Raw genomic sequence first — 24,352 nt, 5'->3', positions numbered from 1 at the left:
GAAGAGGGCTAAGGACTGACAAGTGGGTTTAACAATGTGGAGCTTGTTGATTAATTTGACAAGAATAGTTTTGGAGGAGTGGTGAGGACCAAAGCCTGATTGGATTGTGTTTAACTGTGAATGATGGGAGGAAAGAAATCAGACTATGAGAACAGACTGTTCTTTGAAGATGGTTTGTTACAGAGAAAAACAAAAGAAATGATGAGCTATCTGAGAGGGAAGTGAGATCAAGATAAAGTTTTTTTCTTTTGAAAGATGGAAGAATTCAGCAGCACATTTGTATGTTGTTGGAAAAATTCAGTAATGAGCCAAAATACTTAATGGCCCTGTAGTGGAGTGGTTTAACAATGGCCCTTCATGTATTATGCATCTCTGTTTCTAGGCCTCTTGGCAATATGAATTTGCTCCCAACAAGAGGTAGAGTCTTTTTCCTCAGCTCTTGGATCTGGGCTGACCCTATGACTTATGTTGACCAGCAGAATACTGCAAAAGTGACAGAATACTGCAGAAGATGCCTTCTAAGGCTAGGCTTTAAGAAGCCTTGCAGCTTCTTCTGCTTTCATCCTCTTGGAACACTCCCCCTTCATTACATAGTTGGCACCAACCATCAGATGTTTGCTTGAGGCTATTGGACAATCCAGTCCTAGTCAGAAATCCAGATGACTGTAGCTGGATGAGTGACATCAGCCCTGAGCAGCAGCAGAATTGACCAGCCAAGCCCAAATTGCAATCCACCATTCATGAGACATAAGGAATAACTGATTGTATGTCAATATTTCTTGAGGTAACTTATTTACAGTAACTGATAACAGGTAGAGACCGTAAGCACCTTTTTGAAAATCTTACTTTCATTTTTCCTCTGTATGTTTTAATGTCTATGTTAGATAAACTAATGTTTATGCACTAAATGCAGTTTGCACTTATCATGTCCATGTCTCAACTAGCTAAACATATCTTTTAAGGCCTTTCTTCCCAGACTGGTATCAGCATGCACTTTTACTGCCTTTGGTTGCTCACTTTAGATTCTTCTTGTGACAATTGTTGTATACTACACTGCATTACAGACATTTGTGTTGGTTTAATTTCCTGAATGGGTGCGGCATTGCAGGAAGCATGTCTATTATGAAACAACTCGAATTATTTTCTTTCACTTGGTCTCCCTAACCCTGTTCTACTTTCCTTCCTTCCTCCCTTCCTCCCTTCTTTCCTTCTTTCGTTCCTTCCTTCCTCCCTCCCTCCGTTCCTTCCTTCCTTCCTTCCTACCTTCTTTCCTTCCTTCCTTCCTTCCCTTTTTTTTTCTCTTCCTAAATTCCTACAGAATTCTTACAGTATCTGCAAAAGTACATTTTATTGAAGAGACCCAAATAATTTTTGATCTAAAATAATAAAGGCCATCTTAAAGATATAAGTGTAGGAAAATAATCTGTACAATATAGACTTTGGAGTTAGGAGCTCCTAGACATAAACTAACAAATAAAATCCTAAATTCTTCAAAAAGCTTCTAAATTGCCTGATTTATGCTTGATGTAGCATCTAAGTTTTAAAAAAATCAGTTGTACAAGATATTTCTTTTACTCACCTGAATGGCATACGTATACTGTACCACCTAGCCATGCAACCTTGAACAAGATGCTTAATCTTTTTCTTCTTCATTTTCGCCATTTTAAGACTGTCATAAATCTGGTGCCTATCTTATAGCTCTTTGTTGGGATTAAATGATGTCATATTTCCAAATATCCATAGAACAAGATCCAGAATATTGTGAGCACTGTAAACTGTTAACAAGTATTATTACCATATGATGTAATATCTGGTTTTTCTCATTATCACTTTAAAATATTAGGTTTGGCAGATAAGTTTAGAAGAGGACTGGCTCCTTAAGGTTTAGAGGAGGGCTGGCTCCTTATTAACCAACTTAGTTAAGCATTTTGTCTAAGGACATCCTTTATCTACTTTATACCTATCAACTACCTCCTAAACTTGTGACAGTAATTATTGGATTTATTCTCTGCAGAAAAGTCACTACTTCCACTGATGTCAAATGGATTTAATCAATTTCAACTATAAAAATGTAAATTGAATTTGGGAGAATATTATAAAAGAAAAGATAAGGTCATTAGTAATAGTCCCAGAGTTTATTATCTTCAAAAATAATGTTTCCTCTAGGTTGTCCAAGAAAGAAATGAAGTTACCATCTACTGCCCTAAAAAGTCCTGACTAAAATCTTTGGGGAAAGGGTATGAATAAATGGTTAATCATGGCTAACCAGGTCCATGGGAACTCATGACTTCATGTTGTTCATATGCTAAGGTTGTACCACACATGTTATTATAAGGCATCTTGTGGCTGGTTTACAAGATTGCAATTCATACTAACAGATGTTTGGGAAGGAAATTATTTGTTTAATTTGTTTATGAGTCAGAGGATTTTTGTCTGAATGTAATTATAGGAGGACACCACAATTTATGAATGGATTGTATTCCAAAAGTGCATTTGTGAGCCACTTGTTTGGGACTAAGGACATATTTTTATGTATAAACTAGGATAAATGTTAGTGTTTCCCAAGCAAGCCCACAAATAGCTGCTTTAACCCATTATTTGGCTGATAGTATCTGCCTATTATTCCTATGTGTCTGGAGGAAGGATTGAAGAGAAAATGGCCTCTTCCTTTTCTGGCATTTGTTTTGATCCCACAGCCTTTTCCCTTTTCCAGCCTGCTTTTCTCGTGCTTTCTCAAGAGACCTCATAAGCCCAAACCACCCTGAAGGACTACGACTGATCTGACCCATTCTTGGCAAAATTCACACTATTCCAGAATTATCTGCCTCTCCTTCCCCATCACAATGTGTTCCACATTTTGATGTTGCTGATCTCAGGTTATAACAAGAAAACAATGTAGTTTAATTCTTTTTACACTAATGGGATTAATAATTATCTGAGGAGTATTTATAATTTAAAAATAGATGTGTGTTCATACAAATTACTATATTTGGTGGAATTTCTGACTAACAAATTGAAGGGAAAAAATCCACACATATTGGAGTGTTTTGTTTTTTTTTTTTTTAATTTTTATTTATTTATTTATTTTATTTATGGCTCTGTTGGGTCTTCGTTTCTTTGCAAGGGCTTTCTCCAGTTGCGGCAAGCGGGGGCCACTCTTCATCGCGGTGCGCGGGCCTCTCACAGTCGTGGCCTCTCTCGTTGCAGAGCACAGGCTCCAGACGCGCAGGCTCAGTAGTTGTGGCTCACGGGCCTAGTTGCTCCGTGGCATGTGGGATCTTCCCAGACCAGGGCTCGAACCCGTGTCCCGTGCATTTGCAGGCAGATTCTCAACCACTGCGCCACCAGGGAAGCCCCAATTGGAGTGTTTTTGAATCCAAGTTCATGTACCCATTGCACAGTGAGGCCAAACAAACTGAAAAGTTGGAGTTTGGAGCAGAGAAAGGTGTATTGCAGGGCCAAGCAAGGAGAGCAGGGCAGTTTATGCTCAAAAGACCCGAACTCCTCGATGGTGTTTAGGGAAGTGTTTTATAGGCAGAATTTGGGGGGAGGTCTGCTGGGTGTGTAACCTCCCTCTGATTGGTTGGTGGTGAGGTAACATGATGGTGGTCCAGGAATCTCAATCATCAGCCCCCTGGTTCCAACCAATCTAGGGTCTAAGTGCTTGTGCTCAGCCTGAAGTTGCCATCCTCTACTTGGCTGGGGCCCTTAGTTCCTGTAGAAGAACGCAGAGATGTGTATCAGATTGCTATGTATAACCCTTGGGGAGGAACCAGGATCCTGCTGCATCGCTGCACTATGGTTCTTGACTGCCTTTCCTTTGTTTCTGCATTCCCTCACTACTCTAGTGACTGAATCTGCCCTTTGGAACTCAGGGAAGGTATAAGAGGCTGAAACTTTTTTCCTATGAACAAGAAATGGGGGATATGGAAAGGCTTTTGTACCTGGGAGGACCCCACAGGGTTCTGCTTGATTTCAGGAGCAACGATATCTTGGAGGTGGAACCAACATGTAGGCATTTTTCTACTGGCAAAGAAAAAATTAATTAGTTGATCTAAGAAAGAAAATTTTATTTGAGCCGAATTGAGGATTATAACCTGGGAACAGGCTTTCAAAAAGCTCTTGAGAACTCTTCTACCCATGAGATGTCAAAGCACAGTTATGTAAGTTTTTGAGACAGAGGACTGTACATTGAATGAGGTATTATTGACAAGTTACACAATCCAGATTTAAGCCCCTTAACAACATTAAGGAATGTTATCTTTCAAGGAGTTGTCTTGTTGGTGCTAAGACAATGTTGCCCTTTATGGTTGAGCAGGTATTCCTGCTGATGTGGGAGGTTTGGTTCAATGCACAGTGTGGGGAGAGAGGGGGCCAAAGGGCAGAGAAAATTTTTTTATGTTTAAATTTTCATCTTGCCATAAAATATGAATTTTATTTCAAACTACCCAAAAGTCTGTCCTAGGAGTCATCCATCCCCTGTATTTGAATTTTTTCTTACAACTTTTTCCCCTTTGCCCTTCATAAACTAACACGTTCTCTAAAACTTTCACCAAGTAGTTCTCATTTTACCAACACTGATAAATAGTGGGAAAAAAAACCCCAATTTTATATGTGTATACATTTCAGTTTTCCTGAATGTACTTTTTTTCATTTCACAAATCTATAGATAATTAATTATTAATTAATTAATTTTGTTTCCAAAATAGGTAATGTATTTCCTCTGTGAGTAAAAAGAGTGATTATGAAACCTAGTGGGGCCTGGGCACAGAGGCCTCTTTTTTTCCCCCTTTTCTTGTAGGCAAGACTCCAGCCTCCATGACCTTCCCTGAGTTCCAAAGGGCAGATTATGGAACAGTTGCTAATCAAGGGAGGAGCATCCAGAAACCACCTGAGACCCTGCACACACCCTAATCTTGTCAGCAGTCCCACCCTTGCAGTATTGTTATAAAACTCCTCATGAAATCCTCCCCAGTTGAGACACATAGTTTTTGAGGGCAGGAGCCAATGTGTCCCCCTTTGCCTGGCAAAGCAATAAAGCTATTTTTTCTACTTCACCCAAAACTCTGTCTCCGAGATTTGATTTGGCACCGGTATACAGAGAAGCTGAGCTTTCGGCACCAATTATTATTTGGGACTCTATTACATGTCTAGAGCTTAGCTCAGTGCCCTGATACTTAACTCTTCAATATATACTTAATGAATAAAACAAAAAATTTTAAATCTGTTCATATTTAAAACATGCCACAACAGAGATACAAAAGTACTTAAGTGGAAATAATAAGGTATGCACTATAGACTAACAGATATCTGTTTAGGTAAATAGACAACATGATAATTTGACCTTTTAAATCTAGATATTTCTTCTCATTTTCTGGTGAGGTTAAGGGTTGATTTTTGTTTCTATTATAGACAATAAATACTAAATATTTCCACCTAGAAAATCATTTTGATTTACTTATGTTGTAGAAAAATAATGAGACGTTGAGAAAGAAAATGGTATTGTAATTGTTCTCAAACTCCATTCGAGAATCAGTTGGCTTTTTTGTCCCGAAGAGGAATTTAAATAATAAGGTGTACATAGAGTAGAGTTTTTAAGTCACTTAACACATGTGTAAGTGAAATTAAAATACATGTACCCTGGGGAAAAAAACCCTCTGAATTTAAATATGCAACCCAAAATTAGAACAATGCAGTTTTATTTAGTGAGGTAATGCCACACAGTGCAATAAACTTAAAAGTAATCCACACAAGACTGTCATGTTGGATATGCACTTTTATTTGGTGTAAACAGCTCTTCTGTTTCCAAAGTATTTGGGTGGCCCTTTCTGATTTACACTTGAACACTGACATGTAAAACATGAGTCTGTGAGGTCTGGAGAGAACACATCACCGCACAACAGATGGAGCTTCTTGTTTATTAACAGGTATCACTTAATAACATGCAGCCCTGCAGAGACTCGCTCTTGATTCAGCTATTTCAAAGACTGTACAGTGCTTTTAAATTCAGACTTTTAAGTATTATGGCACACATCGATAACGATAATCTGGTGGATTCTTTTCAAATCACTCATTGACTCTATTTTCAATTATTCTTAAATTAATACTTTAAATGCAATTTTAACAGAGAGTACTGCTCAAAGAACCCATCAGAATTAAATTCATTACAATAATAAATACCTTTTTAGTTCCAAACACCCGTATACAACTGTGACTTTACAAAATATTGATTCTGTACTAACACTACAAATTTTAAAATGGTGTCGGTCCACATATTTTCATAAAAAATACATAGAGTTTTGATGTAAACTCTAAAGTTATCCCAGAATGGTCACTCACAAATCACACTAACACAAAGAGGGATTTCTTGTTGGAAAACTCTGCTCCTTAATTTTCTTTTTCTTTTTTTCTCTTTTTTTTTAATATATATTATTTATTTTCCTTTTTTTTTTTGGCTACATCTTTTGTTGAGGCATGCGGGATCTTTCCTTGCGGTGCGCAGGCTCTTCATCGTGGTGCTGGGCTTCTCTCTAGTTGTGGCATGTGGGTTTTCTCTCTCTAGTTGTGGCACGCAGGCTCCAGAGCGCGTGGGCTCCGTAGTTTGCGGCATGCGGGCTCTCTCGTTGAGGCTCACAAGCTCAATAGTTGTGGCACGCGGGCTTAGTTGCCCTGCGGCATGTAGGATCTTAGTTACCCAACCAGGGATGGAACCCGCTTCCCCTGCACTGGAAGGCGTATTCTTTACCACTGGACTGCCAGGGAAGTCCCTCTGCTTATTAATTTTCAATTTGAGACTATGAACTTTGAATCTCAATACTGTGAATACATTGTTAACTCCGTATGCCAAGAAATATTCAAAGTGTTTACCTAGAGCTATTAATAGGATTATATATCTCTATCTAAACTTGCGTCACAGGAAATAATTGGTAGTATTATTACTAATACATACTAGTATACAGTAATCACCTATTAATAGCTGAAGATTTATGCAAGCTTCTTTAACATGTTTTGCTTATTTCATCATGACAATTCTGGGCAATAGGAGTGAAAATTATTATTATTTTTTTTGATAGGTAAGAAGTGGATTTATTTAGAGAGAAACACTCTCCACAGATAGAGTGTGGGCCATCTCAGAATGCCAGAGGCCCCAAAATATGGGGTGGTTAATTTTTATGGGCTGAATAATTTCATAGGCTAATGAGTGGGAGGGTCCATCCAATTATTTCAGAGAAGGGGAGGAGATTTCCAGGAATTGGGCCACTGCCCACTTTTTGACCTTTTATAGTTGGCCTCAGAACTGTCATGGTGCTGGTGAGTGTGTCATTTAGCATGCTAATGTATTACAGTGAGCGTATAATGAGGCTCAAGATTCGACTGGAAGTCGAATCTTCTGCCATCTTGGACCTAATTGGTTCTAACCAGTTTTTGTCATGTCCTATGGCTATATCATTCCTTTAAAGGTTGTGCCCTGCCCCCTTTCCTCTTGTTTCATTTCTCTCTGAGAGATTTTACTCCCATATTCTTATGGGAAGCAGAGGGGCGAAGGTCAGTCTTCTGTAACTGCTTCAAGGCTGAGTAGGGGCGTCGACCCTACCTGTCAGAGAGTAAAAGTCTCTGGATGCCTGATCTTGGGGCTCCAGGGGCAGGACATCTCCTTGTTTTAAGTTGGTATGTGCTGGAATCCTCACATAACCATCATCTTGATGTGGAACTGTTGTAATGGTTTCCATAGCCTTTCTATGAATCTTCTTGATGAAGCACTTTTTGTAATAGCATCAGAGTACAAAAATATCTATAAATGACAAAAGATTTAGAAGGCACGGTTAAACATCTGATTACAGTGTAATTGATAAACTTGGTTACAATAACCAGAATTACGAATGACTACATTTAACATACCAAGTAATCCTAGTTAATTTAGTTTTTTTCTTTCTGCTGACAAACTCTGAAACAGGAATAACATAAACTTGACCTTCAGTAAACCTAGGTATTACAGAAGTATTATACTTAACACTGATGACTTTAAAGACATGTCTATATTAATCAAACCAACAAGCTTAAGCCAGCTTTAATACCAGATATTAATTTAATGTTGAATATTTCCTAGATCACGTGAACCCAAAATTCATTTTGGCTGTTTTTTTTCATATTTATGAGTATTTATATAAGAACTTAAGTTCCTTTAAGCCAATTAAATAGAGCTCTTTTATGAACTGATTTTGGCAATACTATACATCTACAATACACATATAGATACATACGAACACACAAACACACAGACCTCATAGTTCCCACTTCAGAATTTCAGCCATGAGTCAGGTACAACAACATAAAACCCATCAGTTACAAGGGGTTGGATTAAAATTGGGCCTCTGGCAGATGGAACAAATCAAGGTCACCTGTCTAGATGGCTAAACCCTTTTTACTAATGTTTACAGAAAAGACACTTCAGATTTCTATTTATCCTTGATAAGTCAAGTTCTAAATTACTTTACCCCCTTTCTCAAAATTTTCATTTCAAAAAGATGGCAGAGATAAGGGGTCCTGAGAAGGCCAGGTAGAACATTTGCATCTCAAAGGCACAGGCAAGCTCCTCCTAGGATGACTTTGTTCCCTTAAGCCCAGAAAAACATTTTTTTCTTCTTTTTTTTTTTTCCTTTCTCAAAGAATTGGGTAGCCACCAAATGACATCAGAAGGCTGGCACACCCATTCACCTATATTGTAAGGTTTTACTTTCCCTCATTTAGCTTAGAGGAGAAGGCTTCCCTCCAAATTCTTATCAGGCTCCAAATATCATCTATGGTTAGTTTAGTCAGACTAGTGGCCTCCCTTTTGGTTACTGTTTTTTTACAGGGATATCTCCGTCCAGGTCTTAATTTAATAATCACCAGCTAGATATCTCTGGCCAAGCCTGGAACCTTGATATTCTACCCTCTAGGGTCTACTAAGTCTTCTGTTTCAGCTCCAGATTCAATCTGTTCCTCTTTGTTTTCTGTTAGAACCATTTGGTGATGAGGGTGGTTCCCTTGCCCCTCAAGAAACAGAGTGGCCCCTAATTTAGTAAGTCTCTTCCCATTAATGGGATGGTACAGTCAGGCACAATCAGAAAGGAATGTAAAAACAGCTGGCTGTTGATGTTGAACAAAAGGGTTCCAGGAAAGTGTGCCCCTACCTCTTCCCTGACACCCCATTACATACTCCTTGTGATTGCTAAGGTTTCCAATCCTTTGGGTTGAGACTGAGAAGGTTGCACCAGTGTCTATAAGAAATTCTATCAAGTGGCCTGCCATAGCAATGACCACCTGAGGCTCAACATTAGTTATGTAGATGGTATCTCTAGGCAGAGCCACTTTCGGCCTCCGGCCCCTTCTGTCTTCTGATTGTAAAACCATCAATGGCCAAGGGACCCCCCTTTGCTCTCTGGCATCTGGGGCATTCTCTCTTCCAGTGCCTTCGCTGTTTGCAAAGGGCACAGTGATCGCAATCTTCCCTCCAGTGTCTCTTTTATCCACATAGAGTATGCTAGACCTGTGGGCCTAGTGGTCCACAAAAGTCAGACTGGCCTGGAAAAGCCAACTTCCCTTTGGTGGTCTCTGAGCGGTCAAAGCCACTGCCATCATCTGGGCCTCTTGCATATTTCTCTCTGTGCGTTCAGCCTTTCCAGCCATATCCCTATTATCGAAAACCAAATAAGCCAATTGGAGCAAATCGTTCATTGGAGTCTGAGTTGTTCATTCCTGAATTTTGAGCCTCATGTCTGGGGCTGCCTGGACTATGAAATGCATAGCCAAAAGGTCCTGTCCCTTGTGGGGAGGAAGGATCCACGTTTGTATACTTTCTAAAAGCTTCCACTAGTCTCCCTTGGAAGACTGCAGGATTTTTGTCCTGTCCCTGTTGGCCCTCTTTTGCCTTTCTATAATTAAGAGGTTTTACTATAAATTTCTTCATACCCTCTATTAAACAGGTAATCATATGGTCCCGTCTATCTCTATCAATAGAATTCACCTGGTAATTCCTTTGTGCGTCTGCCTCAGGCATGGCATCGTTCCTCACCCAGTGTACTGCATGGCCCCATAGGATGGGTCAGTTAAAATGTCCTCTGTGTCTTTCCTAGAGTTATCCCTCCAAGCTGCACATGCATTAAATTCATTTTCTGTTCCATTGCCTAGATTTTCCAAGGCCATGAAAATTTGAGCATACTGTACCTTACTCCATTTTAAATTTCCTAACTCATATTGTGGCCAAACCTGATTACATAACCTAATAAGTTTTTTTTTTTTCTCCTTTTAAATTCCTATTGTCTGAATTTTTCCCAATCCCTGAATATATGGCCCAGAGGGGTATCAGCCGGGATTGGGGTGGCCTGACCCATTTCAGACCCAAGCCTGAGGTGATGTCTGTAACTCCTGTGCTATCCAAAATTTCACTCTCATGTCAAAATCCACCCTGCAATTTGGTCAAGATTTGCACTTACGATTTTAGATGTTATCCCTTCCAAGGTAGTCTCCCAACCAGGTGTTAGTGTCCAAAAAGTTCTTGCAAAAGAATGGTACAGTAGGTGTCCCCCACCGTGTCACTGGTGAGCAGGAGTTGGTCTAGCTATAAGTTGGAAACAAAGGGTCAGCACTTGTCAATAGAAAGTACATCTTGGGGGCTTCCCTGGTGGCGCAGTGGTTGAGAATCTGCCTGCCAATGCAGGGGACACGGGTTCGAGCCCTGGTCTGGGAAGATCCTGCATGCCGCAGAGCAACTGGGCCCGTGAGCCACAACTACTGAGCCTGCGCGTCTGGAGCCTGTGCTGCGCAACGAGAGGCCACGATAGTGAGAGGCCCACGCACCGCGATGAAGAGTGGCACCCGCTTGCCGCAACTAGAGAAAGCCCTCACACAGAAACGAAGACCCAACACAGCCCAAAATAAATAAACAAATAAATAAATAAATTTAAAAATCTATCTAATGATTAAGTAAGTCCCCATCTGACCAAATGGCTATTTAGAAAAAAAAAAAAAAAGGAAGTACATCTTGGCAGCCACACAGGTCTTCTGGGGTTAAGAAAAGGAAGGGAGGAAGGAACGAAGGAAGGAAGGTAGGAGGGAGGGAAGAAAAGAGGGAGAAGTGGAATAGGAATGAACATAGAATGTAGGAAAAAAACCCTCAGAGTCAGGGAGAAGAGTATAGATTATCAAATCCTGCAGCAACAATTCTGTCCTAGACCTGCTATTGGATGTGCCTAAGCATAACCATTCCATACGGTCTTTCTATAGCAAACCATGCTGCTTGCCATCATTCCTCTGGTCCAGACCTAGGTTCCTGGTCACAGTCCCAAAGCATTCAGGGTTGACCAGCCTGACAAAAATGGGCAGACCTCAGCGGAGCATCCTCCCTGGTACACCTGGCTTCGTCCCACAAGCCTGCCTAGGACCAAGGCCTAACTCTCAACATTATCTTACCTTATTGCTATCCCTTCCTGGCTTGTCAGCTGAAACCACGCAACTCAAATTGGACTTGAACCCGTACGTCCAGACTTGAATCTGGCCAAAACCCAGATTAAGACTTGAACCCACATCTTTTAACTGAGACCACACACCTGGTCTCAGGAATTAATGAAGCTCAAGTTCTTGATATTTTGTCACAGAAAGAATTCAGTGAGGGACAAAGTGATAGGTAAGAAGTGGATTTATTTAGAGAGAAACACACTCCACAGAGTGTGAGCCATCTCAGAAGGTGAGAGGCCAAAATTACTTCCATTTGACAGGTGATGACATAGAGAAGTTAAGTAGCTTACCCAAAGTCAACATGAGTAAGTTAAATAATGAATCTGTCATTGAAATGAAATTGAGAGCTCTTTTTTTCCCCCATAGTCACCTCTCCATAGGAACATGTTTGATTTGCAGAAATAGCAGTATGAAAGAGTGAGCTTTAAAAAACTGATCTTCAACTCAGTGTTGTCTATACCCAAGATCTATATTCCCCCAACTCTCCACTATCCTCAAACCATATTCCATCTACTTAGCTTATCCCTGTTCATTCTGTTTCCATGACCACCAAAACTTCACTTCTGCAGTTCCTCTATTTGAAATCTACCTAAGCTTCACTTTTGGGGTCAATGTCTAGATCTACAAAACATTCTACTGTAGTCTGAGCCCTGGATTAATCTCTCTTATGTGATATGCCATTGCTACATTATTTTCCCTTGTTTTATGCTGCCTGTGTTTTATTTACCTAAAAACTAAAATGAACCTCACAATTTAACACTCCATTCTCTACCTCATTGCCATGTTTCTGATTATTTTCTGTATATGCTTATACATTTTATACATATATTATATATATCTCCATGATATCACATACCAGAATAACACTCAGAGGGTGCAAACTAATTGTCTTTGTGAAATTTGTAGAACCAATAAATTCTTATTTGTAGTTTGATAATAAATATTACACAAAAACATAAGAAAATGCTTTAGAGATTTTAGCTTCATAAAAGGTATTGGCAGTCATTATTGTTTGCCTATCCAAAGCTGTCCCTATAGCCATCTTCCTTATTTTTTGAAAACAGAAACCAGATTTTATTCACTTATTGGCATTGATTTGACCAGTGAATAAATAAAATCTAAGCCACTCATGAAAGATCTATTCCCCTTGACATTGATTGCTTCAGGTGTTAGCATGTGATGCAAACCTAATGAATACAAAGTAAGGAAACATCTGCCGAGGCATTCCCAGAAAGTTTTCTCAATCTTCAAACAGAATAGAAATTAGAGATTCTCCCAGTTTTTGTGCCTTTGTATGTTGCTGAGTAAAATGATGATGCCTAGAATTTCTGCAGCCATCTTATGACGTTGAAGGGAAACCCACTGAGTTTCTAAATTAGCCAATTTGAAGTCATTCTTTCTACATAATTCCTGTAATATGAACTAATAAATCTTTTTATATGAAAGAATAAATCTTATTATTTAAGCTGTATTTGGTTGGGTCTTTTGTTACTTGTAGCAGAATGCAGTCTAACTGCTATAATTAGCTTAACAAATATAAATACCATATGATCTCACTTACGTGTGGAATTAAAAACAACAAGAGCAACAATTTTTTTAAAAAGCAAGCTCAAAGATACAGAGAACATATTGGTGGTTGCCAGAGGTAGGGGTTGGGGGGAGGGTGGGTGAAATGGGTGAAAGGGGTCAAAAGGTACAAATTTTCAGTTATAAAATAATTGTCATGAGGATGTAATGTACAGCATGATGACTATAGTTAGTAATACTGTATTGCATATTTGACAGTTGCCCAGGGAGTAGATCTTAAAAGGCTTCACCACAAGAAAAATAAGTTCTGTTTAACTCTATGGTGACAGATGTTAACTAGACTTATTGTGGTGCTCATTTTGCAATATATACAAATATCAAATCATTACCTCGTACACTTGAAACTACTGTAATGTTGTATGTCAATTATACCTCAATAAAAAAAATTTTTTTTAAAGAGAAAAAATTGCTTAACAGGTACTCAATCTTAGTAGATACTCTAAGTGATCAGAAAATATTTTGGTGTTATTCCCTTTGGATGTCTGATAAATTATTGCCATTTGGGGAATTAGTATATGTCATTCTTTCATTGACAAAAGTTACTAATCCTTAAAGAAACAGAATAAATTGTGAGTATGAAAGGAATTAACTTGAAAGAGTTTAACTATAGACAGCAGGAATGTCAAATGAGCAAAACTATTTCTTCCTAACTAAAAAGCAGTTTGCATCAGTTGTTTATTATAGAATGCTGTGAGTCATTACAGGATTTATATAATAAAAATGTATGTTTTCTCCTATTTTGGTTAAAACTGTAACATATGTTTCCATGCAGAATGCTAAAAATTTCTGATTGAACAAAGCAGGATCACCAAACAATTTTTTAACGAATAGAAAAAAAAATCATAAAGAATATTAAAGCAAGATGATCTTGATTTACTCTCTGCCTTTACTTCCTTCCAAGTACCAACTTGAGTTTACTTGTCCTATTAAAATGCATGGGCTTTGAGGGGAAAGATGAGCAAAGCATCCCAGATTTGCTAATATAGCACGTTTTGACAGGTTGCTGTGCATAACATGATTGATCATCAGGATGAGAATAGAAAAAAAAAAGCAGAGATGAAATCATGCCAACCTGAGGGAAATGAATGTTCTGTTAATCTTTTAATTATTTTTTGAATAAATTGAGCTGACTTTTTCTTTCTAGAGTTTGTTTCACCACTTTGATATGCTTTATCTATTCAGCAAAAAAAATTTTTTAGTAAATTATCATCAAGGCCATATGATATAACAAATGGAGTGAATACATTATTTGGGATATTTTTTAAATGTATGTATATTTCTTCCTTGTTTATAAGAAAATAGGTCCTGATTTTCTTGTCCTTGTGTTTTTATTTCTTGACTTTTCCATTTACAAAGATGTGCTTTTAGACAAGTAGTTAACTTCTCTGAAAGTCAGTTTTTTTTCTTTTTGTACAATTGGATATTATCATCTATCTCACATAATTATTATAAAAATCATCTTAAATATCATATAAAAAGCACTTACATAATACTGGCTTAAAGTAACTTTAGAAAAATTTGGGGGTTATCAATCTTTTTCAGTGAAAACATGCCAATCTTTTTTCAAATTAAAGAATACATTGTTTTAAAATATTATTTTGGAGGAGTGACGTTAGCAAGATGGCCAAATAAAACGTCCCTTGCATGTATCCCCTCCTCAACAACAACAATTTGGCATCCATCCACAGACAAAAGTGCCTTTGTGGGAGCTGTGGGATCCAGAACTAAATGTCAAGGGACATGGGAGGAGTCCCGCCCATGTGTGTGGGGTAATAGGTCTACAGACTTTACTCCCAGCTGTGGACCCCACAGTGACCTGTGAACCAGCTGCAGCCCCTCTCAGCCACAATCTGGGAGTCCCTGGACAACACTGTCTTAGACAATCAGGATGTGAGAGACTGTGGAAGTTCAGGAGTCTAGCAAAGAAGTCCCAGTCATAAGAGACAACTATAAAGAATTATATGCAAACACATCGAATAACCTAGAAGAAATGGATAAATTCCTAGAAACCTACAACCTACAAGACTGAAGAAATAGAAAATCTGAACAGACCAATGATGAGTAGGGAGATTGAATTAGTAATTTAAAAAATTCCCAACAAAGAAAAGCTCAGGACCAGGTGGTTTCCCTGCTGAATTCTACCAAACATTTAAAGAAGAATGAATGTCAATCTTTCTCAAACTCTGCCAAAAAATTGAAGAGGAGGGGTATTCCCAACTCATTTATGAGGCCAGCATTATGCTGATACCAAAGCCAGATCAGGACAATACAAGAAAAGAAAACTATAAGCCAATATCCCTGATGAATATAGATGCAAAAGTTCTTAACAAAATATTAGGAAGCCCAATTCAACAGCGTATTAAAAGGATCATACAGCATGATCAAGTGAGATTTATCCCTGTGATGTGTAGGTGGTTCAGCATACACAAATCAGTAAATGTGATACACCACAGTAATAGAATAAAAAGTTAAAAATATATGATAATCTCAATGGCTGGAGAAAAAGCATTTGACAAGATACAACATCCTTTCATGATTAAAAGTCTCAACAAATTGGGTATAGAAGGAATGTAACTCAACATAATAAAGGTCATAAATGACAAACCCACAGCTAACATCATACTTAATATAAAAAGTTGAAGCTGTACTCTCTAAGATCAGGAACATGACAAATGTGCCTGCTTTCACCACTTGTATTTAACACATTACTGGATGTTCTAGCCAGAGAAATCAGGCAAAACAAAAGAAACAAAAGTCATCCAAATCAGTAAGGAAATGTAAAATTATCTCTGCTGGTAATATGATCATATATATAGAAAATCTTAAAGACACCACCAAAAAACTATTAGAAGTAATGAACAAATTCATTAAGTTTGCAGGGTAAAATATCAACATATAGAAATCAGTTGGGTTTTTATACACTAACATTGACATATCTGAAAAAGAAATAAAACATTCTTAGTCACAATAGCATCAAAAATAATAAAATACTTGGGAATAAATTTAAACAAAGAGGTGAAGGATCTGTATGCTGAAAAGTATAAGACTTTGATGAAAATAATGGAAGGCACAAATAAATGGAAAGATACCCTTGTTTATGGATCAGAAGAACTAATATTGTTAAAATGTCTATAAAACTCAAACCCATCTATAGATTTAATAAAATCCCTATCAAAATTCCAATGGCATTTTTCATAGATATAGAAGAAACAACCCTAAAATTTGTATGGAACCACAAAAGACTCCCAAATAACCAAAGAAATTTAGAGAAAGAGGAACAAAGCTGGAGACATCACACTTCCTGATTTCAAAGTAAATGTCAAAGCAATAGTAATAGAAGCAGCATGCTATTGGCATACAAATAGAACCATAGACAAATGGGACAGAATTAAGAGCCCAGAAATAAACCCTTGCTCATACTATAAACTACCCTTTGACAAGAGAGTCAAGAAGACTCAGTAGGGAAACGGTAGTCTCTTTAATAACTTAGGTTGGGGAAAATGGATAATCACATGCATAAGAATGAAATTGGACCCCATGATTTACACCACACACACAAAAATTAACTAGAAATGGATTAAGACTTAAGCATAAAATCTTAAACCATGAAACTCCTAGAAAAAAAGGTAGAAAACATCTCCTTGACATTGGTCCTAACAAAGATTTTTGGGGTATGACACCAAAAAGCACAGCAACAAAAATGAAAATTAATAAATAGGACTATATCAAATTAAAAAGATTCTGCCCAGAACAAACAAAAACCCAAAAACAGAAAACAAAAGCTAACAAACTTAGCAAAATGAAAAAGCATCCTATGGAATGAAGGAAAATAATTGCAAACCAACTGATAAGGGGTTAATACCCAAAATACGTAAGAAACTCACACAATTCAATAGCAAAACTCAAAAACAAAAGCATAAAGCAAAACTAATTAAACAATGGCAGGGGAGCTGAATAGAAATTTCTCCAAAGAAGACATTCAAATAGCCAACAGGTACAGGAAAAGATGCTCAACATCATTGACCACCAGGGAAATACAAATCAAAATCACATTGAGATATCACCTCACACCTGTCAGAATGGTTGTTATCAAAAAGACAGAGATAATTCAGCCAAGATGTGGAGAAAAGAAACCCCTGTGCACTGTTGGTGGGAATGTAAATTGGTACAGCTGCTATGTAAACAGTATGGAGGTTCTTCAAAAAATTAAAAACAGAACTACCATAAGATTTGGCAATCCACTTCTGGGTATATATCCAAGGAAAATAAAATTAGGTCCTCTAAGAGTTATCTTCACTCCCACATTCATTGCAACATTATTCACAATAGCCAAGTTATAGAAACAGCCTAAATGTCTATCTACATATGAATGGATAAAGAAGATGCGGTAACATCAGTATTATTAGTTAATAATACTGCATTTTATACAGTATTATATTATAATATATATAATTGTAATTATGTATATTATTATTATATACTTGAAAGTTGCTAAGAGAGTAGATCTTAAGTTTGAATGGAATATTATTCAAACATGAAAAGCATAGAAATCTTGCCATTTGAGACAACATGGGGGGACTGTGAGGGCATTATGTTAAGTGAATGAAGTTATACAGAGAAAGACAAATATTCTGATATCACTTTTTTAAATGGTATCACTAAAATGATGAATTCATAGAAACAGAGAGTAGATTGGTGGTTGTCAGGGGCTAGGGAATGGGGGAAATGGGGAGATGTTGGTCAAAGGATACAAACTTTCAGTTATAAGATGAATAAGTTGTGGGTATCTAATGTACAACATAGTGACTATAGTTTAATACTGCATTTTATACAGTATTACATTATAATATATATAATTGTAATTATATATATTATTATATACTTGAAAGTTACTAAGAGAGTAGATCTTAAGTTTACTCACCACAAAAAGGAAATTTTAATTATGTGAGGTGATTGAGGTGTTAACTACCCCTATTGTGGTAATTATTTTGTAATATACAAGTGTATCAAATCATCACATTGTACAAAATAAACTTACACAATGTTATATGGCAATTATATCTCAATAAAACTGGAAAAAAAGATAAAATATTTCATCTTGAGAAATGTTTGAACACATCTGAAATTAGGTTTAAAATTGAAAAATAATTTTAAACCTGATACATTTAAAGAATTGATTATGTGGTCTATAATGCAGATGTTGCTGCCTGGAGTCCGTAAGAAATATATTTTAAAGGATAAATTGGTAAGAAGAAGCCCTCTGTAAGTAAAGTATTATCGTGCATATGAATCAAATATTAAAAATGGAAAATGACACAAACTACGTAAAACCGCCAGCTAATGATATAAAGAGTACATAAATAGATGAAAGTCATATTTAAATTATTGGAATATAGTTCCAAGTTATTTATGTAACTCAAAATATAATCTATGCTGCTCTTTATAAACATAACTATCAACATGTTTTAATTTCTGTTGGCTTAAAAAGTTCAGAGAAATTAAAATATCAATATAAGGATGTTATGACTAATTAAAAATAAAAGAACGCCACCAGAACAGACGTCTATCTATCTTAGCCTAATAATGAACAAAATTTGCAAAACTACAATAGAAATGTAATTTCATTAGGCAAAGGTAGTCAAATGAGATCAAAAAGTTTGAATATTTTCTATTTATTTCTTTGAAAAATCATTAGTAGTTACTTTCTAGTTGTCAGATACAATGCCAATTTCTATGGCAAGTTACAGAATTAAATAAAGCGAAACCTCTACTCTCAGGCATGTACTATCCAATAAATGTGAAAAACCTATAGACGGAATTGAAGAACATTACACTTCAAATAATGTCAGTTGATACATTGAATGCAAGCACAGGTTTAAGAAACACAGGTTTAACTTAGAACCGAAAGTCTAACAGGAAATCAGGAAGCAGTAGATACATGCTTTTAGGATAAGCTGTCATTCAAAATGGCATTGATGACAATATTATGACTTTCTTCTATATATGACTATGATGGATTATCATGAAAAAATGGGGAAAGAAGCAAAAGAGAGGGTGGTGTTAGAGGTTTCATTCCTGGATTCAACAAATGAAGTAAAAATCGCCTCTAGAAATAATAACTATTTCCCCTTCACTTTTGTTCATATTATCTCAACAGATAACCTAATAATAGCTAATATTTCTAAAGGGAAATTTTGTTTCTACTAAGCACATTTTAAGATATTATGAAATGTTAAAAAGATATTTGTTTAGATTTTTTAAAGTTTGACTCATTACATATGAGAAGATTACATGGGATTTGGTTTTGGATTTCTATTATGGAGAAAGAAAATGGCAAATGTGTTTTTCATGCTGAGAAAAATAGTGGATAAGGAGTGCATGAAGAGAGTTGTTCCTTACTTGATTTTAAGTAAAGTATTTGTTTTTGTTATCTTTTCTCATAAGCAAAAAAGAAAACATATTGACAGATAAAATGCTTATCAACTTACTAATTTTGCAAGAGGAATTGCTTTCCATAATGACTATCACTTTTCACCTGGTAACAACTGTTAGAATTGTAGACACGGTAGCAAGAAAAAAATAATGCAAATATGCCAGCTCGATGGAAAAAGGCTGTGGAAGGCATCTGACTCACGGTGGAATGAGTGAGGAAAATGCTGAAAGAATATTTGTTGAATGAAAAATGAATTAATATAGGATGTTCTAGTTTATTAATTTTTACTGCTATATTCCATTTTCTGAACATACTACAATTTATTCTCTTATTAATACTTAGGTTCTATTTTTGTTATTAATAAATATTACCATAAATAGTCATGCATATATATATATATATGCATGTCTTCTCGTACACTCCTGTGAGAGGTTCTCCAGAGTGGAATATTAGATGGAATTGCTGTGTCATTTGGGATGCATATCTTCTATTTCAGTGCTGAAAAAAAAAAAAAAAAAAAAAAAAGCCAATAAAAAGGGAATTCCCTGAAGGTACAGTGGTTAAGACTCCTCGCTTCCACTGCAGGGGGCACGGGTTCGATCCCTGGTCGGGGAACTAAGATCCCACATGACATGTGGTGTGGCCAAAAAAAAAAAAAAAAAAAAAAAAGTCAGTGTTGCTAGGCAAAAATCTAGAGAACTTACTTTACATTTAGACACAAATTGCATTATTAGATGTTATGATGGTGTCAAATTCACTATAATCATTTCAGATGCACTAATAGCGCTTCGATGTTAGAGGATGTCTTTAGAACTTTACCTTAAAAAAGAATGGCAAATTAATTAGCCATTAAAAAGGAACGAAAACAGAGAAAGACAAATATCATATGATATCGCTTATATGTGGAATCTAAAAAAAGGGTACAAATGAACTTATCTACAAAACAGAAATAGAGTTACAGATGTAGAAAACAAACTTATGGTTATCAGGGGTAAGGCGGGGAAGGGATAAACTGGAAGATTGGGATTGACATATACACACTACTATATATAAAATAGATAACTAATAAGGACCTACTATATAGCACAGGGAACTCTGCTCAATACTCTGTAATGACCTGTATGGGAAAAGAATCTAAAACAGAATGGATATATGTATATGTATAACAGATTCACTTTGCTGTACAGCAGAAACTAACACAACATTGTAAATCAACTGTACTCCAATAAAAATTTAAAAAAGAATAAAATAAAATTTCTTAGTTTATTTTTAATATTTTTCTTTGTATCATTTGATAATAATATATGAAATATAATGACTCAAACTATTATAGCATAATCTGCAATAACACATTTTATCAACATAAACTACCCATTATCCTATTCACTGTATTGTGCTCCACGGCATGTGGGGTCTTCCCGGACCAGAGCTCGAACCCGTGTTCCCTGCGTTGACAGGCGGATTCTTAACCACTGCGCAACCAGGGAAGTCCTAGATATAACTCTTGTAAGCTGCACAAAGTTGGATTATTCTTTAATTCAATTTATCTTTAATTTATCTTTTAATAAAAGGATTTAAACCACTTGCAAAAAAAAAAAAAAAAAAAGAATGGCAGATTGATCTCAATTATGAATACCATATTTTTCAATTCCAATGGCAATAGTTTCTTAGAGTCTATTAAGAAGAAATTTGAGGCCATGATTAAACTTTGAAGAGAGTTTTGTGATTCATAATAATATTTGACTTGTTTTGGGTGCTCGGAATTTTGGTATATGTAATAGGTATGAAAGTGTTCTGAAGTAGACTCAGAGAGAATGGTGTAGGATTCCTAGAATTAGGTGTTAGCTAGGATATAGTTGGTTTTTTGGGTTTTTTCTTTTCTCTTATAGACAATGACTAAGCTAGTTTATTATGCTTTAACAATAGAAATTTTAGTGAGAAATATTATTTATTTTCTTCTACATGATGATACACTCATTATCTCTTACATTACTAACATAAAGAAGTAGAGAAATCTGTTCAGTAATTTCACACACAAAAAGGAGATACTGTGTATTAAGTCTGTTTTCAGCTTGTTGAATATTTTCTATAAGGGCTATTTTCCTTTGAGTTTTGGGAAGATTATGGACACACTCTGTTTTTTATTTCCTTCCAGAAGATAATTTTTATCATAATACACCTGGTAATGTCTCACTAAATATAATACCTTGGCAGATTTTTCAGACACACACATGCATATGCATACATATAGGCAATGTATATTCACCTTAAAATCAGAGCATGGCTACATGGCTATAAACAGTTATTTCATTTTTGAAGGTATTTACTCTTGTTTATTTTTCTCATGAAGACATTTATTTATTAATATGAGTGCTATTAAGTATCTACTATATTTTAGCTATGTGCTATGCTAAGATTAAGATAGCTTGGGTCAATTTTTTTAGTTTTGTAGAATTGCATGGTCCCAATAAAACTAAAGGTTATCTATTAATGTAGTTCTTAGAAAATATGACTGAGTAGTCAGATCAAAATATTAAACTGTGTTTTATATTATTCATTCAAACATCTCCTAAATTAATATGTAAGTAATATAAATGTATCTATCACACAAAAATAATATGAAAGAATAATTTTATGAAGAGGGGAACTAAGCTATAAAATTACTAAGTAACAATGACTATTGGTACTCAGCATGTATAAAACTAAACATTGATAAAATTTTAGTAATAGGTGAATATGTCCATCCTAAAATTTACTACTTTTATTATTATTTAGTACTACAGAATCATCACTCCTGGGGTACACACTAATTAATCTAAACTAAAGCAAAATACAAAAGTATTCTGTGTTCATTTGATACAAAACATTATAAAGTTTACATCAAACAAAATTTTAAAATATTAACATTTATGGAATATGAAGACTTTCTTGTAAAAGAATCAGTTGACTTGGGAAACTTAGCTGGAAGATTTTGACATTTGATCATGTAAAATCAGTTAGACAACTAGGTGGCCTTATAAATACTAAAAAATAATCATTATATTAACTCATGTTTTTTATTTCCTCTTTTCATATTTGAGACCATTACAACCACTTACTTAATCTCACATGAGAAGACAAAAATATTTTTTTCTTTGATACTATAATTTTATTATTTTTTACTTTTTAAAATTAATTTTTATTGGAGTATAGTTTATTTACAATGTTGTGTTAGTTTCTGCTGTACAGCATAGTGAATAGGTTATACATATACATATATCGATTCTTTTTTAGATTCTATTCCCATATAGGTCATTACAGAGTATTGAGTAGACTTCCCTGTGCTATACAGTAGTAAGTCCTTATTAGTTTTCTACTTTATATATAGTAGTGTGTATATGTCAATCCCAATCTTCCAGTTTATTTTGCAAATAAGTTCATTTGTACACTTTTTTTAGATTCCACATATAAGGGGTATCATATGATATTTGTCTTTCTCTGACTTACTTCACTCAGTATGACAATCTCTAGTTCCATCCATGTTGCTGCAAATGGTATTATTTCATCCTTTTTTTTTTTTTTTAAACATCTTTATTGGAGTATAATTGCTTTACAATGATGTGTTAGTTTCTGCTGTATAACAAAATGAATCATATACATATATCCCAATATCTATTTTTAGCTTTTTAAGGAACCTCCATACTGTTCTCCATAGTGGCTGTATCAATTTACATTCCCACCAACAGTGCAGGAGGGTTCCCTTTTCTCCACACCATCTCCAGCATTTATTGTTTGTAGATTTTTTGATGATGGCCACTCTGACTGGTGTGAGGTTATATCACATTGTAGTTTTGATTTGCATTTCTCTAATGATTAGTGATGTTGAGCATCCTTTCATGTGTTTGTTGGCAATCTGTATATCTTCTTTGGAGAAATGTCTATTTAGGTCGTCTGCCCATTTTTGGACTGGGTTGTTTGTTTTTTGATACTGAGCTACATGAGCTGCTTGTATATTTTTGAGATTAATCCTCTGTCAGTTGCTTCATTTGCAAATATGTTCTCCCATTCTGAGGGTTGTCTTTTCATCTTGTTTATGGTTTCCTTTACTGTGTGAAAGTGTTTGTTTCATTAGGTCCCATTTGTTTATTTTTGTTTTTATTTCCATTCTCTAGGAAGTGAGTCAAAAAGGATCTTGCTGTGATTTATGTCATAGAGTGTTCTGCCTGTGTTTTCCTCTAAGAGTTTTATAGTGTCTGGCCTTACATTTAGGTCTTTAATCCATTTTGAGTTTATTTTGTGTATGGTGCTAGGGAGTGTTCTAATTTCATTCTTTTACACGTAGCTGTCCAGTTTTCTCAGCACCACTTATTGAAGAGGCTGTCTTTTCTTTATTGTATATTCTTGCCTCCTTTATCAAAGATAAGTTGCCCATATATGCGTGGGTTTATCTCTGGGCTTCCTATCCTGTTCCATTGATCTATATTTCTGTTTTTGTGCCAGTACCATACTGTCTTAACTACTGTAGCTTTGTAGTATAGTCTAAAGTCAGGGAGCCTGATTCTTCCAGCTCCATTTTTCTTTCTCAAGATTGTTTTGACTATTCGGGGTCTTTTTTGTTTCCATACAAACTGTGAAATTTTTTGTTTTAGTTCTGTGAAAAATGCCAGTGGTAGTTTCATAGGGATTGCAGTGAATCTGTAGATTGCTTTGGGGAGTATAGTCATTTTCACAATGTTGATTCTTCCAATCCAAGAACATGGTATATCTCTCCATCTGTTTGTATCATCTTTAATTTCTTTCATCAATGTCTTATAGCTTTCTGCATACAGTGCTTTTGTCTCCTTAGGTAGGTTTATT

The sequence above is a fragment of the Balaenoptera borealis genome (genome assembly GCF_965194805.1).
Source record: "Balaenoptera borealis genome assembly, chromosome: 5".
Classification (NCBI taxonomy): domain Eukaryota; kingdom Metazoa; phylum Chordata; class Mammalia; order Artiodactyla; family Balaenopteridae; genus Balaenoptera; species Balaenoptera borealis.
The sequence above is the reverse complement of the archived record's forward strand: the minus strand, read 5'-3'. Positions refer to the sequence as shown.